The sequence below is a fragment of the Sitodiplosis mosellana genome, unplaced genomic scaffold, assembly GCF_009176505.1.
Source record: "Sitodiplosis mosellana isolate CC-2019 unplaced genomic scaffold, AAFC_SMos_1.0 Smas_scaffold_6226, whole genome shotgun sequence".
NCBI lineage: Eukaryota > Metazoa > Arthropoda > Insecta > Diptera > Cecidomyiidae > Sitodiplosis > Sitodiplosis mosellana.
In genome coordinates this window covers 8,244,122-8,259,107 of record NW_022601467.1, presented here as the reverse complement: position 1 = coordinate 8,259,107, position 14,986 = coordinate 8,244,122, and the positions used below count along the sequence as shown (strand labels likewise).

The window sequence follows — 14,986 nt, the reverse complement described above, 5'->3', positions numbered from 1 at the left end:
AGAGAGAGAGAGAGAGAGAGAGAGAGAGAGAGAGAGAGAGAGAGAGAGAAAGAGAGAGTGGCATGCGTACAAATAGATTGCCACGGAATGGAATACCTGAATGGAAGCACTGATGGCAAAATGAATAAGTATGCAAATTGAAAAAAGGATTAAAATAGCGGTTTTAATTTGATTCATTTCACTTCGGTAAGACAGACACGGCGGGGAGAAATAACGATTGCATGGGCACATCCAAAAACATATGTACACGATCGGCACTGTGAGGGAATTTATAAGTGAACCGTTCGTTCGCTCGTTCGTTTGCTCGCTCACAAAAATAGCGAGAGTGACGGTACAGCGAAAACGAATTCGCGATAGAGAGACACACTGAGTGCATTTGAATGTGATAAAACGAACGAAGAGGTAATGAAAGGAAAATAATATTCAAAGCCAAAGCAAACGTGAACGTAATCAGGACGAACTGAATAAGTAGAAAAAATGAAGAAAAAAAAATTGTTGGAGCCATAAATCTGTCAAAATGACTATATATTTCTTCGTATGCTTTGGCAATGCGACTGCAAAATGAGTGCATACACACATACAGCCACCGACAAATAGAAAAACGGCAGAGGAATGTGAGAAACGAAAATCCTATCAGTGATAAATACAAAACTGGCACAAAAGCTAACAGAAGTAGTGGAGGGCAACAGCAACCATAACATCGAAATGAATGAGAGAGAGACGGGGGGGGGGGGGGGCGAGAAGAGCAGAAAAAATGAGAGCGAAACACTCTTTAGCACACAGCATCCCAAAACGAAAAATGGAGCTCGCTGAAATAGGAGATTCAATTCAAGATAATTTTATTTTGATTAAAAGGGAGGAGGAGTCTACGGCGAATAAAATTAAACATGCTGCTTTTCTAAATATACCATGGAACTAACATGACTTTTCTTTTATCGAACTCACTATTTCCCATACCATGGGCGAAAGGAATGATATTTAAGCGGTGGCAGGAACAGGGACGAGAAATCCAGCAAGGCAAGCCCAAGTGACAACGCCTCTAAAAAAACGAGGACAAAAAATTCTCCAACTCTTCGTCTGATTCTCTTCTCTATTGCGTGCAAAATGCAACTGTGTATTTCGATAGAAAGAGAAGAAAAAAAGGGAAAAAACGTCTAAGCGCAATACAAAAGCCATGTTGCTATAAAATTTGAATCGACGATGGCGAGGAATAAAAAGCAACACGTTTCACATAAATTTCTCAAAATGCATACATATGATATGCTTTTACAACGGATTGCAATTTGATAACCACCACCAAAATAACGTTGATTGTGTTGTGAATATCATTGTGCCACACCAATACATTAATTCCATTCCAAATGCTTTTGCATTTGGAAAAAAAAGTGTGTGAACAGATAAAATAAATTCAATATAGCTTTTTTTTCCCTCGTTGCTCAACAAAACGAAATTCGAATTCTGATTTAACAGTCCCGTACCACAAAAGTGCTATGTTTGGGAATCAATGATTTTTGGACACACTCATTTTATTATTCTGAACACGAATTGATAAAATTCAATTAAAAGTCTGGGCAGTTTTTTTCTGGCTTCATGCCGTTCAATTATACAGATCATGGAATTTTAATCGATGAATGTGAAGCAGCTGCTTTCGCTCCATTTAACAAACTGTATCAAAAAAAAAATCATGATAGATGAACGAACCTGAATCAAATGAAAAGCACACTCGTATCTTGAAGAAATATTCAGAATTGTCTACCTCGGTTTAAAGTATGGCGAACGAACGAGCTATTTTGTTACTGTTGTCTGACCATGTAAGTATGGCTTCAAGTTAAAAAGCACATTGCGCGAACAGCGAACATTTCAAGACCTCCACGAAAAGATGTTTCGAATAAAATGGTGAATTAACCAATGCTTAGAACGACCATGAAATAGCTATGGAGAATGTAAAGCAAAGAAGCGAAAAAAAATAATGGTGGGAAAACGAATGATAAATGCTTGCTTGCATCTTCACCGCGAAATATTCGAAATTAATGCAAAGGCATGATATTCGTTTGCATTGTTAGCGATGTCGATGTTCTTTAGCAGTGCCATCATTAAGTTTACACCAATTCACTTTCCAAGCGCAACGGAACGCGTAGAATATTCGTACATCAGCCAAGAGACCACGTTTTGCATGTCACACAGAACAGGTACATCATCAACAGGAGCATTAAAACGAAGCACCAGCATAAACGACCAAAATAGAATGAAACATATTTCCCTTGCAGGTGTGCCAAAATCATGTGTGTGAATATGAGAGTGAATATGAAAGCATTTGTGGCTTTACATACATTTTACTGAAAAAAAAAACTTTCGTCAATTCGACTTAGTTGGCAGATAAATTGATCGATAGCCGATGCTTATTTTCTCAGCAGCTTTTTCCCGCAGAAAAAAAGACGTTCCATCGCCTTGACTCTGACAACAAACCGTTCGATCCTTCCTTGAAGGTTTTATTAAATCTTATAAAACCACTTTTCATTTCACGCTACCGCATCCCGACCCTTCCCTTGCCCCCATCCGACTTCTACAAAGGAAGCGGGAATAAACGCCGGTTGTCTGTTCTACATTTCCCGTTTGCCTTTGGTTGGCTTCACCTCACATCGTTACCATTTTCATCTATGCTCCCTCCGCCTGTTCTTTTTTCTCACTTCTTTCAAATCCATATAAAGCACGGGTATTCCCGAATCGTCGTTGCGTTTTTGCTATACGCTCAAAATTACATTGTTTTCTTTCATATTATTACTGGAGTTGATTTTTTGTTCCATCGTAATTTGGTTTGTGTATGTTCTCTATCGCTCGCGTATTTTAGCTGTTCGTGTGCTGGTTTGGCTTGGCTTGGCTTGGCTTGGCTTGTGAGGCGTCTAGTCTTTATCTTCTGTGTAACCTCTTGCAACCGTAAGATAGTATGTGCCACGCTACATTTATGAGCATAAACATCGAACGTTACCGTTTCGCTTAAGGAATCTATTCATTTTATTTACCAGCCAAACTATCGCTTTATATCGTGCAATTTTACATAAACAATTTTGAATTTAATATTCGCTTACTTCCGAATCATTAAACTCATACGTATACTTAGCATGCCGGAGTCAGTATGCGGATAGACATACTTTTATTATGGAATTACATTCTTAAACGTACACACGCTTGCCATAAATGCAAAGAATAGAAAAATACACACGCACACATTCCCTTTCTTCTCCTCAAAACATACACATACGAGAACGAACGAACAAACATCCGATGATCGCATACCGTTTCATACACTTGGATCTCGGCGAATAAAGAGCGGCAACAATCGGAACAACGCATATACGATGACAAAGGCGAGAAGAATAAGAAGGGAAAAAGCTCCTCTTCCACAAGCAACAAGACATAAACGACGAAACTGGAAATATGAATGCTAGATAGGAGTTAACTTCGTTCAAATAAACCCGGAATACAATAATGCCATTCGTTAGTCTGCGGTTTGAGACTTTTCCTATATTTGTAAGAGATTCATTTTTGAGCCTAGCAAAAGAATGCCACCAAATGAACATTGAAATGGCACGGTAACAATGGCAAATAAGCCAACATATAACAATTTATGCTAAATATCATCGTAGTGTCATTTATGTAAATTTAAATGGGTTGCGTTTGCCTCTCGTGCACGAAACGCCAAACACACACACATACACACACACACACACAGCACAATTTCCGTTTGCAAGGCACTTTTGAAAAACCGTTCACCATTCGCTGTTCGCCGAACGATATTAAAAATCATTGAATAAAATTCTGAACGCTGTGTGTATGTTTTTTCTTCTTCTTCTTCGTCTTCGTCGTCGATTTTCTCCTTAACTCTGCCGTACACACATACTTTATCGTTATGGCATAGCATCTAACCTCTGCCGTATATTTATTGGATCATAACAGTTTTCGATTATATCCCCGGAAGAAAAAATTCATACTTGTGGCGACTTTGTAATAGTCATAAGCATGATTATATCGAAAAAGATGACTAACAACATTTTGGGCGGCACATTTGCCGCGTGGCTCTTCTTTCGATTTTCTCTCTTCCTTCTTCCATTCTCTCTCGCTCTATCTCTCTTTCTGTGTTGTTGCGGCTGCTGTTGCTTTCTTTATTTTTACAGCTTTTTATGCCATTAAATGTAATTTACATACCAATGAGGCTGTTCCAATTCATTTTACCGTCGCTATTCCGGATTGCATGCGTATACACAATGTTGTGTACATGTGGTACATAGTTCATTTTCCACCAGATTTTCAATTGCATTAATTTGGGCGAATAACAATGGATTAAATCCTAATAAGGAAATTAGGCGAATACTTCCATAGTCCGTTTTCCTATGTGTCGTTGATTATTCCAATCCCAGCCAAAATGAACACCACAACAATCTCAATCTCTCTCTCTCTCTCTCTCTCTCTCCCGCGCTCTCACTCACCATTTTGCTGATGTTTCACATCATTGGCTAAGACAAAGACACCCGAGTAATTGGATTGGATTACATTGCAGACAATAAAAATAACGTTTGGCGTTAAGGGAATGATCATGTACTCAAAACATAATATTCCCACAAACAAATAATTTTGTTTCCGCTTCGACAGAAAGGGACAAAAAATGAGTTGAGAGCAACGAGCATGCATTTTCGTGTGCTTTGTGTCTATTCAGATGAATTGTGTATTGTTGTATCGTTGGAGGGCTTTAAGCGAATCGTTTTGCAAAAAAGAAAGGAAAAATTCTTTTTTTTCGCGATAAAAATTTATTCAAAAACATATATACATAAAAATATATTAAAATATATTATCGCAATAAAAGATATGTAAGCCATAAATAAGGGAAAAACCAGTAAATGCGTAAAGCTCAACGTAAAATAGTCAAGTGATGACTAAAGAGCTGCGTTGTGTTGCTTTGCCGTGCGTGCATTTTACGAGAAAGAAAAAACCCGTAACGCAAAGAAAAACGCAGAAAAGAAAAAGCACACACACAGAGAGAGAGAGAGAGAAAATGATCCACATAGCCGGTTAGATGGCACGTTAAACAGAAAATACACATGGCAAATATCGCCTTATATGTGATTACACACTTTCAACTCGAAGCGTCGAAAGCATTCCAACATATCAGCGAAATGTATATACCGTATTCACACTTACACGGATCAATAAAATTCGTAATCTAAGTTAATTTCGAGAGTAAAAATATCGATAAATGTCATCCCTTTTCTCATATTGTGTCTTTTTATATGGTTATGCGTGTGCATGCTGCCAAACTCCACTCTTTTGATTGTATTCAGATGAACGAAACGCTTCTGAAAATGCAATTACGACGAGACGAACAAACAAACAGCAAACGAAATTGTGCGCTGGCAAGTGGAACGAGAATGCAAACAGTATCATGTATTCCGGTATATTTCGCCGCGTGCGCGGGCGCACACATGTATGTGTATGTGGCAATCATAATGGGTGGCACTTTTAAATAGTATGAACCGCAGTTTGTTTACCTTTTGCAGCCAACTGCTGATGATGCTATTTGCCATTCACACGTATTGGATCGCACCAAAAATTATTTTATGATGTGCATAATGGCCGGGTTAAATGCCAGATTGATAGCTTAACGTTCATTTCATTTCAACGAATGTGATTTTTTGTCATGCCATCACTAACCGTCGTCGCTGTCATCGCACCAAACGCATTCACGCGTGCTTCACCATTCCGTGCACCATGTGTACACCGTGTATAAGTGCGTTCTTTGCTTTTTGAATATCTTATTTTGATCGCATTAATGAGACTTTATTGATGGTTCGTATGTCGTCGTTCGGGGTGCAATCCATGACAAAAATGGTTACATGCTTGTGACTGGTTGCAACTTTATTCGAATTTGAATTTGCAGCAAAATTTATTCGAGTGCTGACTTTGCCTATGTCGAGTGGATAAAACTATGCTGGTGACATCGTAATACTACTGTTTTTTTTCTTCAAGTGGCTCAATTATAAATGTGCAGGAGATATGCATACGAGAAAATCGGCTACATTTCTTTTCTTCAAGTGTGCAATATAATTTGCAAAGTGCTTCCGAAAACGCAGCTGTTACACGAGTAAAGTCACTGCAAAAAATGTTCCACTGAAAATAGGTGGGTATATCTCAGTAAAAAAAAATGTCGAGAAACAGCTTCACTTCACAACTAAGCATTACAATATTCATTATTCTAGTGATGTTCAAGCAAAATTCGAAATCCATCAAAAACTGTCAAGCATAACAATTAAGCGTACTAAGCGATATATATCGTTCCGAAAATGATGCGTTACAATGAACAAACACGCCAATTCAACCACATTCAGGTTGAATGAAATTTGATCTTCTGGCTAATGAGAGAGAGAGAGTTTGAATCACAAACGAATTTACGCAAATGGAATTTTACAAACGCAGAACACTAAAGCAAAATGAATTGCATTCGGTCACAATTATAAACAACAACAAAATAACCCGAAATCAAAATACCTCATTCCGTTTCGAAATGATTTTAGTGATTCTGATGACCTTTGGATTTCACTTCCTTTCATTAAGAGAAAACAGTAGGTTTTTGATATCGGTCACCTTTCTCGAACAACAAAAGAATAATTTATTGCTCGGATGTGGCTTTGAGTGACAATCATGTATATTTTATCGAGAAAACTGTGCAAATTTATCCAATGAATTTTATGCTTCGTGTCATTCTATGTACATACTAGTATTAAGTACGCAATCAATATTGAAAAAAAATACCAACAACTTGTGGGTATGCATTTTGTATCGTTTGAATTCAAGTGGAAATTCGTGAATGACACACGGATTCACAGAAACACAAGCAGAAGTTTTTTTTTTCTTCATAATTTCAACTATTAATTCCTATCTGTCCCTTGTTCATATTTTGACATCTAGATTTGTATTCACAATGCTTAGCATTTGCATAGCACACGCTTTGCGCGTAGAGGATCACGCAAAAGCCTGAACACTTTCAAATGGATTTATTTGATCAAAGTGAATTCGTTCGGTAGTATTCGCCGACATTTTCAGTAAAGTGCGCAAATAATATGATCTATAACATTGAGTCGAAGGCAAAACACAAAAGCAAAGTTCATGTAACAAGCTAAAATGCATGAATGAATCGAGCTCAGCAGCCATCGGAAGGCTTTTGAAAATCAAATTGTTCAAATAACATTACGGTTGTGGAGTTTTGGCATTCGGTATTCTTGCATCCGCATCCGCTGCTTGAAGAAGGAAAACAATGACTATGACACAATTTGAAAATTTCCATTGGTCGAACTTTCATTTTGGCCCATGGCCAATGCGATAAGTTGTAATATAAAGGCATTACAGATTACACTAACTAGAAATCGGCTGTTTTCGCTTTGGCCGTAGCAAACTCCCTATCTCTCTTATAAACACGCTCACATTTTCTACATCTCTTTGCCACACTGCGCTCGCTGCGTCCCTGTTGCTGCAAAGGTGAAGAAACGAGTTTGGTGCATTTATTGAAAGAACGATCTGTAAATGATTTATATTCGGTCGGATTTGGGACGTAAATAGATTTAAGATGTTGAAATTGAGGTAATACGAATGATGTATGTTTATTTAGATGATAAGAATTTACGAAACCTTGCGTTCGGCTAGTACGCTTTTGCTCTTTATCTGTGTGCCATTTTTACGTTTGCAATTTTCGTGAGATATAGAGCTGATGAATTGGAGTAAACAACAGAAGAGAAGAGAAAAAAAGCATACGTAGTTTCGAGGCGAAGATATAGCAACAATGGCAATGCCAACAACAAAAATTAAACAGAATCCCAATGAACGAGCATGATGTTGGAGACGAGAGGAGCAGACAAGAAAACACACGAGAGAAAGAAAAAAAGAACGTAGATGAAAATTATGTACGAAAAGAATCGGGGCGTAGATTACGTGATCTGAAACCTTGATGCTGAAGCCCAAATTTACAGTAGCAGATAATAACCCATTCTTTTATTTTTCCGACTCGACTTGACTCTCTCTCTTTCTCTCTCTCTCTCTCTTTCTCTCTCTCTCGCTCGCTCGCTCGCACGCTCGCTCGCTCGCTCCATCTTTGGTATGTGTCTATTTTTGGGGTGGTTTTAGGTAAGACATTCGCTCAATGAGCAAAAACATCAATGGCAACAACTCAAGAATTCTTTGCCAAGTATTTTTCTATTTACGTTCCGTTCGTTGGGTGTATGATTAAAGTTGTTGCTTATAAATTATTTCAACAATTCGAATGAAGCCAGAGAGTTAGGTCACACGTCTGGCATATATGCAATTTGCTCGATGCGAAATTAACCGCATTTACTTCTTTTTTATTCTCTCTCTCTCTCTCTCTCTCTCTCTCTCTTTTTTGCTATTTTCATGGGTTCGTTGATGTTTGCGATTTCATTAGCAGCGACCGGGTCTGTGCGCCAATGAGATGATTGTATTGAATCGAATGAAGTTTTGCGACGACGGCTTGATAGATTTGGGATCAAACCCAATCATAAAGGAAGGGATGATATTGATGAGGCGATCGATCTGTGGTCGATTCTCTCTGCCGTTCGCAATATCCACGCATTTATGGGCAAATGATGGAAAATAATCGCATCCAACGTTTATTTGCATCCATCTGCAATGACGCAAAAACAAGGCAAGGACTGATGATGATGATGAAACTCAATTCGAACGTGTAATATCGAGCTGAACAGCCGAATGGATGAAAAATTGTTTACGTAAAATGTTTTGGCAACCTCGTTTTGCCCTCGAGCGTCTTGTCAATGCTTGGAAAACGAAGTGAACCATGGAGCCAGCGAAAAGTGATTCACTTCACTGCATCAAATTCGTTTCACACAAACGATCAAAACAACCAATTACATGCAACGAAAACTCATCTGTTGTTGCTATTGTTGTTGTTGTTGTCATTGCCCATATTGCTCTGTTGCCAAAACGCGAAACCAACACACAATTTGTCAGATTTAATGCATGTAAGAGCTGTACAGACACGCTGTTTCACTTTTAATTTGCTGCAATATCATATGAAGTCGAAAAATTGTTCACGTAGATATGTGTGTGTGTGTGTGTGTCAGCAAGCGACACATGTTGCCGTTGTTGCTCGATGAAATATTGATGACTCCAATTCAAAATTAAAATCATAAATTCTCGCCATACAACTGTCATCCCCGGCACACGCACTTCACCTAAGCAGTTAAACTACACACATATAAAGTAGTATGCCATATTCGCATCACATTTCCATGTGACGTGAATAGAGATGTCAACGGACACAGACAAAAATTCGGACAATAGTTTCCGTCCGTCCGAAAACCGAAAAAAAAATTCGGACGTCCGGTCCGAATGTCCGAAAACCGAAATTTTTTTTCGGACGTCCGGTCCGAATGTCCGAAAACCAAAAAAATTTTTCGGACGTCCGGTCCGAATGTCCGAATCTTTTTTTCGGACGGACGGACGGACAAGGGGTTTGTCCGAACTTTTCAAATTTTTTCGAAAATTTTACGGACGTCCGAAAAAAATTCAAAGCCAAAAAAAATATTATAGCCAAAAAAAAATTCAAAAGAAAATTTTCTCGGCTCCAATGATTTCTTTCTAATCTCACAATTGATCCGTTGCGACAAACAAATTCCCTCAGAATATTTTAGTTTCAAAGTGCAACAACCAACGTAAAAACGTTTACCAAAAAGTGTAAACCAACTAATATACAAACTAATATATTTTCTTTTGAATTTTTTTTTGGCTATAATATTTTTTTTGGCTTTGAATTTTTTTCGGACGTCCGTAAAATTTTCGGGCGTCCGAAAAAATTTGAAAAGTTCAGACAAACCCCTTGTCCGTCCGTCCGTCCGAAAAAAAATTCGGACATTCGGACCGGACGTCCGAAAAAAAATTTCGGTTTTCGGACATTCGGACCGGACGTCCGAATTTTTTCAAAAAATGTTCGGACGGACGGACGGACAAAATTTTGTCCGTTGACACCTCTAGACGTGAACGCAATTTGTTGGCTCCAAAAAGCGGCATATCAAAAAATCATAAATTTCATCAAACATAACGGCAATACAGCCTTTAGATGTATGTATACCGAAGGGTTGTAACAATGATATGATCGGCACATAAGTACCATCTCTACTGATTGCCATTATTGCCATGTAAATGAATAGAATGTCTACTTCTTCTTCTTCTTTTTTTCTCAATTAGAGGTGGCGCTACTTATGCGCATCAATTGACTTTTGCATTGGCTCTTAGGTACTGTGCGTGCCTTTTGATGTATACATACACAGTGCACACCAATGGTGACACCATGTTTCATCCCCAAAAACTTCTTCTGAAAATGCAACATTTGGTGCAAATCCTTTCTAGTTTGTATGTGATATTGTTATCACACCTCTTGGCACATATGTACAGGTACACTTTGATGTGCAGATGTCTTACCATATCACCGGTTTCTTTCAAAAGAAATACTCGTTCGTCTATATATTCACAGCATTTCACGTTGCAGCGCGCTTTTTGGCCACTATTTCCAATACACAAAACTTCTCTCCTTCACCTCCCTTCCTCTCCCTATCAACACGATAAAATTATGTAAAATATGCTAGTGTTGCAATTTCCTATTTACCGGACTCATCAGCACAAAAATAAAATTTAAATTTATATTTCGCATCAATCTCTTCCAATTTTTATATCAACCAAACCGAACCAAACGTACGTTTTTAAAAAGCTATCAAATTTAGTTCATGTCTAGCAGCAATTTTTTCATGGTGCATTGGCTCAATATATTCAGTGCATTCATTTCACACATTTGAAAATCCAGTCAAACTGCAAAGTGATAAAAATCGTTGTAAGAGACAGAGAGTTAGTAAAGCAATACCACACCGAACGAGTCTGCTCTATTAATATTTCTTCATTGTCAGTGTTTTTTTTTGTCGACTGAAAAAATTCCATGCAAAAAAATTTCTGGATCAATAATTGCCATTCTTGCGAATCCTAGAATCGACACAACATTTCATTTCCACACAGATTTGAACGGCTCTGATTGTTGTAATGATGAAGCAATACAAATGGAGAAAATCAACGGAAAAAAAGAAGATGATGATGAAGAAGAACATTGTGACAAAACAGAAGAAAAAGTGATCCCGATCCGGAAGAGAGCCAGAGAGACGCGAGAGAGAGAGAGAGAGAGAGAGAGAGAGAGAGAGAGAGAAAGGGAATCAAAGAATTGAATTGGAAATACATTTTAAAAAGTGTAACGTGTTGAAGCTTCAAACTACAAAGTGATTACAATATCGTGTATCATGCCAATGTGAATATAACGAATTGTGACGACAGCCAGAAAAGAAATATGACTGAAAGCTTTGGAACGAAGCAAAGTAACACCGTGAAGAAGAGATAGAGATATAATGTGTATGTGTGTGCGAAAAGGAAGAAGTTAAGATGGAAAAAAGAGAAGAAAAACTCACGAATGTGCTCAACTGAGGAAATTCAAATATGGTACGCGTTTAAGAAAATGGAATGTGCGACAATGAAATAGGAAATGGTTGAGCAAAATAAAATTGAAAAAAAGTGGCAAAACGAAAAACGCAAACAGCGTGAAAAGAATGTGCAAGGGATTGACAGAGGAATAGAGCAAATAAGATCGAAAGGTAAAAAAAGAATGGAAAGTGAGAAATGAATCTGTGCGAATAAAATGAGGTGCTCAGATTGGTGTGTGTGTGTGTGCGCTACTTCCTACGTAGCAGTCAGTTGATAAAGGAGAAAATGAAATTAAATATCATCAATCATCACTTAGTAAACATACGCTCACACGCTCGTTCTCAGTTTGGCACTCTGTTCCTATTTCTCTCTCACTGTGTGTGTATGGATTGCTTTGCTCGTTTTGTGTTGGTACCGAGCGCGAAAGAGCTCAGCACAAACAAACTTCCATCGGTATACTATTACGGTCGATGCAAGAATCGTGTAACAAAGCAAAGCGCACCAACTTTCTCTCATCGTTCACAATGATGTGAAAATCGGTGTGAAAATGTGCACGTTTTAAAGATATGAAAACGATGCAAACCAAAAAGCGGAAAAAAACGAAGACGACGATGAAAATGGGAATTGATGAATTCCTTACAGTTGCTAGGTAAAAATGCAAGGATGGCAACAAATGGGCGACAGTTCTTCTTCGTTTTATCATCAGCACACACAAACACACGAATCGAAACCAAAAAATCATGGTATGGCTAAAAGAAAACGAATTTCATTTGAATACCGATTCAATACCAGCAACAAATAAACAAATACAAATCACAAGAAGAAGAAAAAAATGAATAGAAATAGAGTCGTATGGCCGCACTTCAATGAAACTGCTTAGCTTCTTCATCCCATTGCCAATTCATTTAAAGTTGTAGAATTTATTCGTTCTTTTTTTCCCTCCTCTATCTGAAGCTCGAATATTTGAATCAAATAATTCACGAAAATAAAAGTAAGAAGCTAAGCAAATCTGTTTCAAGATTGCTCTTAGCCAAGCAATACACAATCGTGCTCAATATTCGTTTCTACTTGAATGAGTTCACAGTGATGCCATATCGTATTTCTTTCATCATAAAGTTTGGCCGGTACATTTGATCTTCTTCTCCCCCATAAAATGTTTTTTTTTCCCTTAAACAACAATCTATATTCTCCTCACTTACAATAGATCATCCTTTCTGTTAGAAAAAGAGACTGAAAGAAGAAAGAAAAAAACAGAGAGAAGAAGCAGAAAAAATTCAAGACTGAACAAGAAGAAATGGATATGGTCATTGCTTCTACATCTAAGTGGCATAATTGAAAGCGCAGGCAAACGCAGCAAATGAAAAAAAAAAACAAAACGCAAAAGAAACTGAACAGAAGTGGAAAAAAGATTATTGAATTTCACACCGTGATCTGTGAGATGTAATTGTAAGTCAACAGAGGCTAAAGGAATGTCCAATCTGACGGCACATGATGTAATTACAAAGTGAATTTCTTCTCTCTCCCTCTCACTCTCACACACACGCACGCACACACATATACCCACTTGATTCCCATGAAAATTTAATAACGTAATGTTCGACTTTGGCATTTACCTTCGTTTTTCACATTTTCAACATTCAACAGCTTTATCACACTTGGGTGCAAATTTACCAATTTATAGTACAATAAAAAGGAAATTAATTCCGCTCACTTCCTTGCAAGCAGCCGGGAAGAGCGTTCCATATTAAAAGTCGAAATGTGTGAAAGACAAAATGGCCGATCGATTGAGGGAGATGTACGAATAAAATGAATGAAATGAATGATTGTGTGAAGTAAGACGCTTGAGAGTGCGGCAACTTAAGAATTATGCATCCGACTTAGAAGCGGTAAAATAATCAGATCATACACAATGCTCATGGTGTGTGTGTGCATTGTTGTGAAAATGAGAGAGTAGAACACGAAGCCAGCGTTTGGGCGAGTCAGAACGAGAGAGAGAGAGAGAGAGAGAGAGAGAAAAGCGAAATTCATTCCATGCGGTTGTAACATAACAATATGTTTGACTATATGTTAAATTCAACTGTCTCTCATTCTTCCGTCGCAGCACTTGGGCTCTTTTAATCCGATCGCATGCAAGCAACAGCACCAAAAACTCATTCATATATACATAGTTGATTGTGTTGTATAGGTATGATGAAAAAGCCACAATATTGCGGTTGCTTGAGCGCATAAATTGCCAAATCCACTGTGCATATGTATTTCAAACAATTCAAATAACAAAGTTTTAATTAAGTACATTGGCAAAGAGTTTGCAAGAATTTTTCCAACTTTTCATCATCTCCTAGAGCGCGCGTTAGATAGACGCAAAGATGTATATATGATTTACCCCGTTTGTTTCTCATATGTGTTCCTAAATTAAATGTATGTATTATTGTATTTCTCAAGCTCGTTCGATGAAATTTTCGCTGCATTCTCTCCCCGCTTCGATGTATGTGGTACTATCTCTGATTACTTTTGATAAACTCATAATTTCAACATATTTAAGCATTTTCTGTGCAACAACATCGCCGTGATCGTTGTCATGTAGCTTATACACAGACACATATATATTTAAATCAACCTATACGTTGGATCGGTGCACGAATACGGTCACCATCTCAACCCGAGCAAATGTGTCGTTTAACAGAGATTGTGTAAGAATAAACCACGGCGCGCATTTTATTATTTCGGGGAGAAAGTATAAATGTTTTGAATTTTCAGTAATAAGGGATGAATTTGTTAAAGCACATGCATCATTAGAACAGCACTTTGCGGGTGATGACAGTGCAAAAAGCGCGCCGTCAATAATTGCACAATGAAACCGACGACGAAGGGTGTTATAAGTCAGCACGCACCCCACACTCACTCACTGAGTGAGTTAGATAGAGTTTCGTTGCGCAATGCTGCTATCCCGTCACATTTGGGGACATAAATGTGTGCAAATGCAGATTTTCGAACGAATAAATAAGTGAGTGATTTGAAAGTTCAGAAATGATGACAGATAACTTACATATAAACAGCTGTTACATTGCGATCTCATACATGAATGCCTGTGTGTATATGGTTGAGAATTTTTTTTCACATCCTCTGAGTATTTGCGTTAACTTCGTCTTACTATCACATTAGCGCGCGCACTCACACACACACATACTCCATAATAACAACGAATGAGTTTTCGGTGCGGTTGCAAATGCAAATATCATTTTCAGCAGACGTTGATTACGTTGAAAATCCATAAATTTGATTGAAAAGTTTTTTGCTTACTAAGAAGTCTTTAATACACGCCAAAAACTTCCAACAAGTCAATTGTTTTTTGCTTCTTGCAAGTCAATGCGCCAAGTCAAGATGGAATGGCAAAGTTTTGTTGTCTTTGTGTTTTGTCAAATATATTGTCGTGCATTGCCGTCTTCGTCGCATG

The 14,986-nt window shown here is 37.9% G+C and overlaps 1 protein-coding gene across 1 annotated transcript in view; it reads left to right on the top strand.

The window, feature by feature from the left end:
• Positions 1 to 14,986, top strand: part of LOC129579367 (neural cell adhesion molecule 2) — a 296,337-nt gene that overhangs the window by 206,919 nt on the left and 74,432 nt on the right. The gene's annotated exons all lie outside the window — the stretch shown is intronic.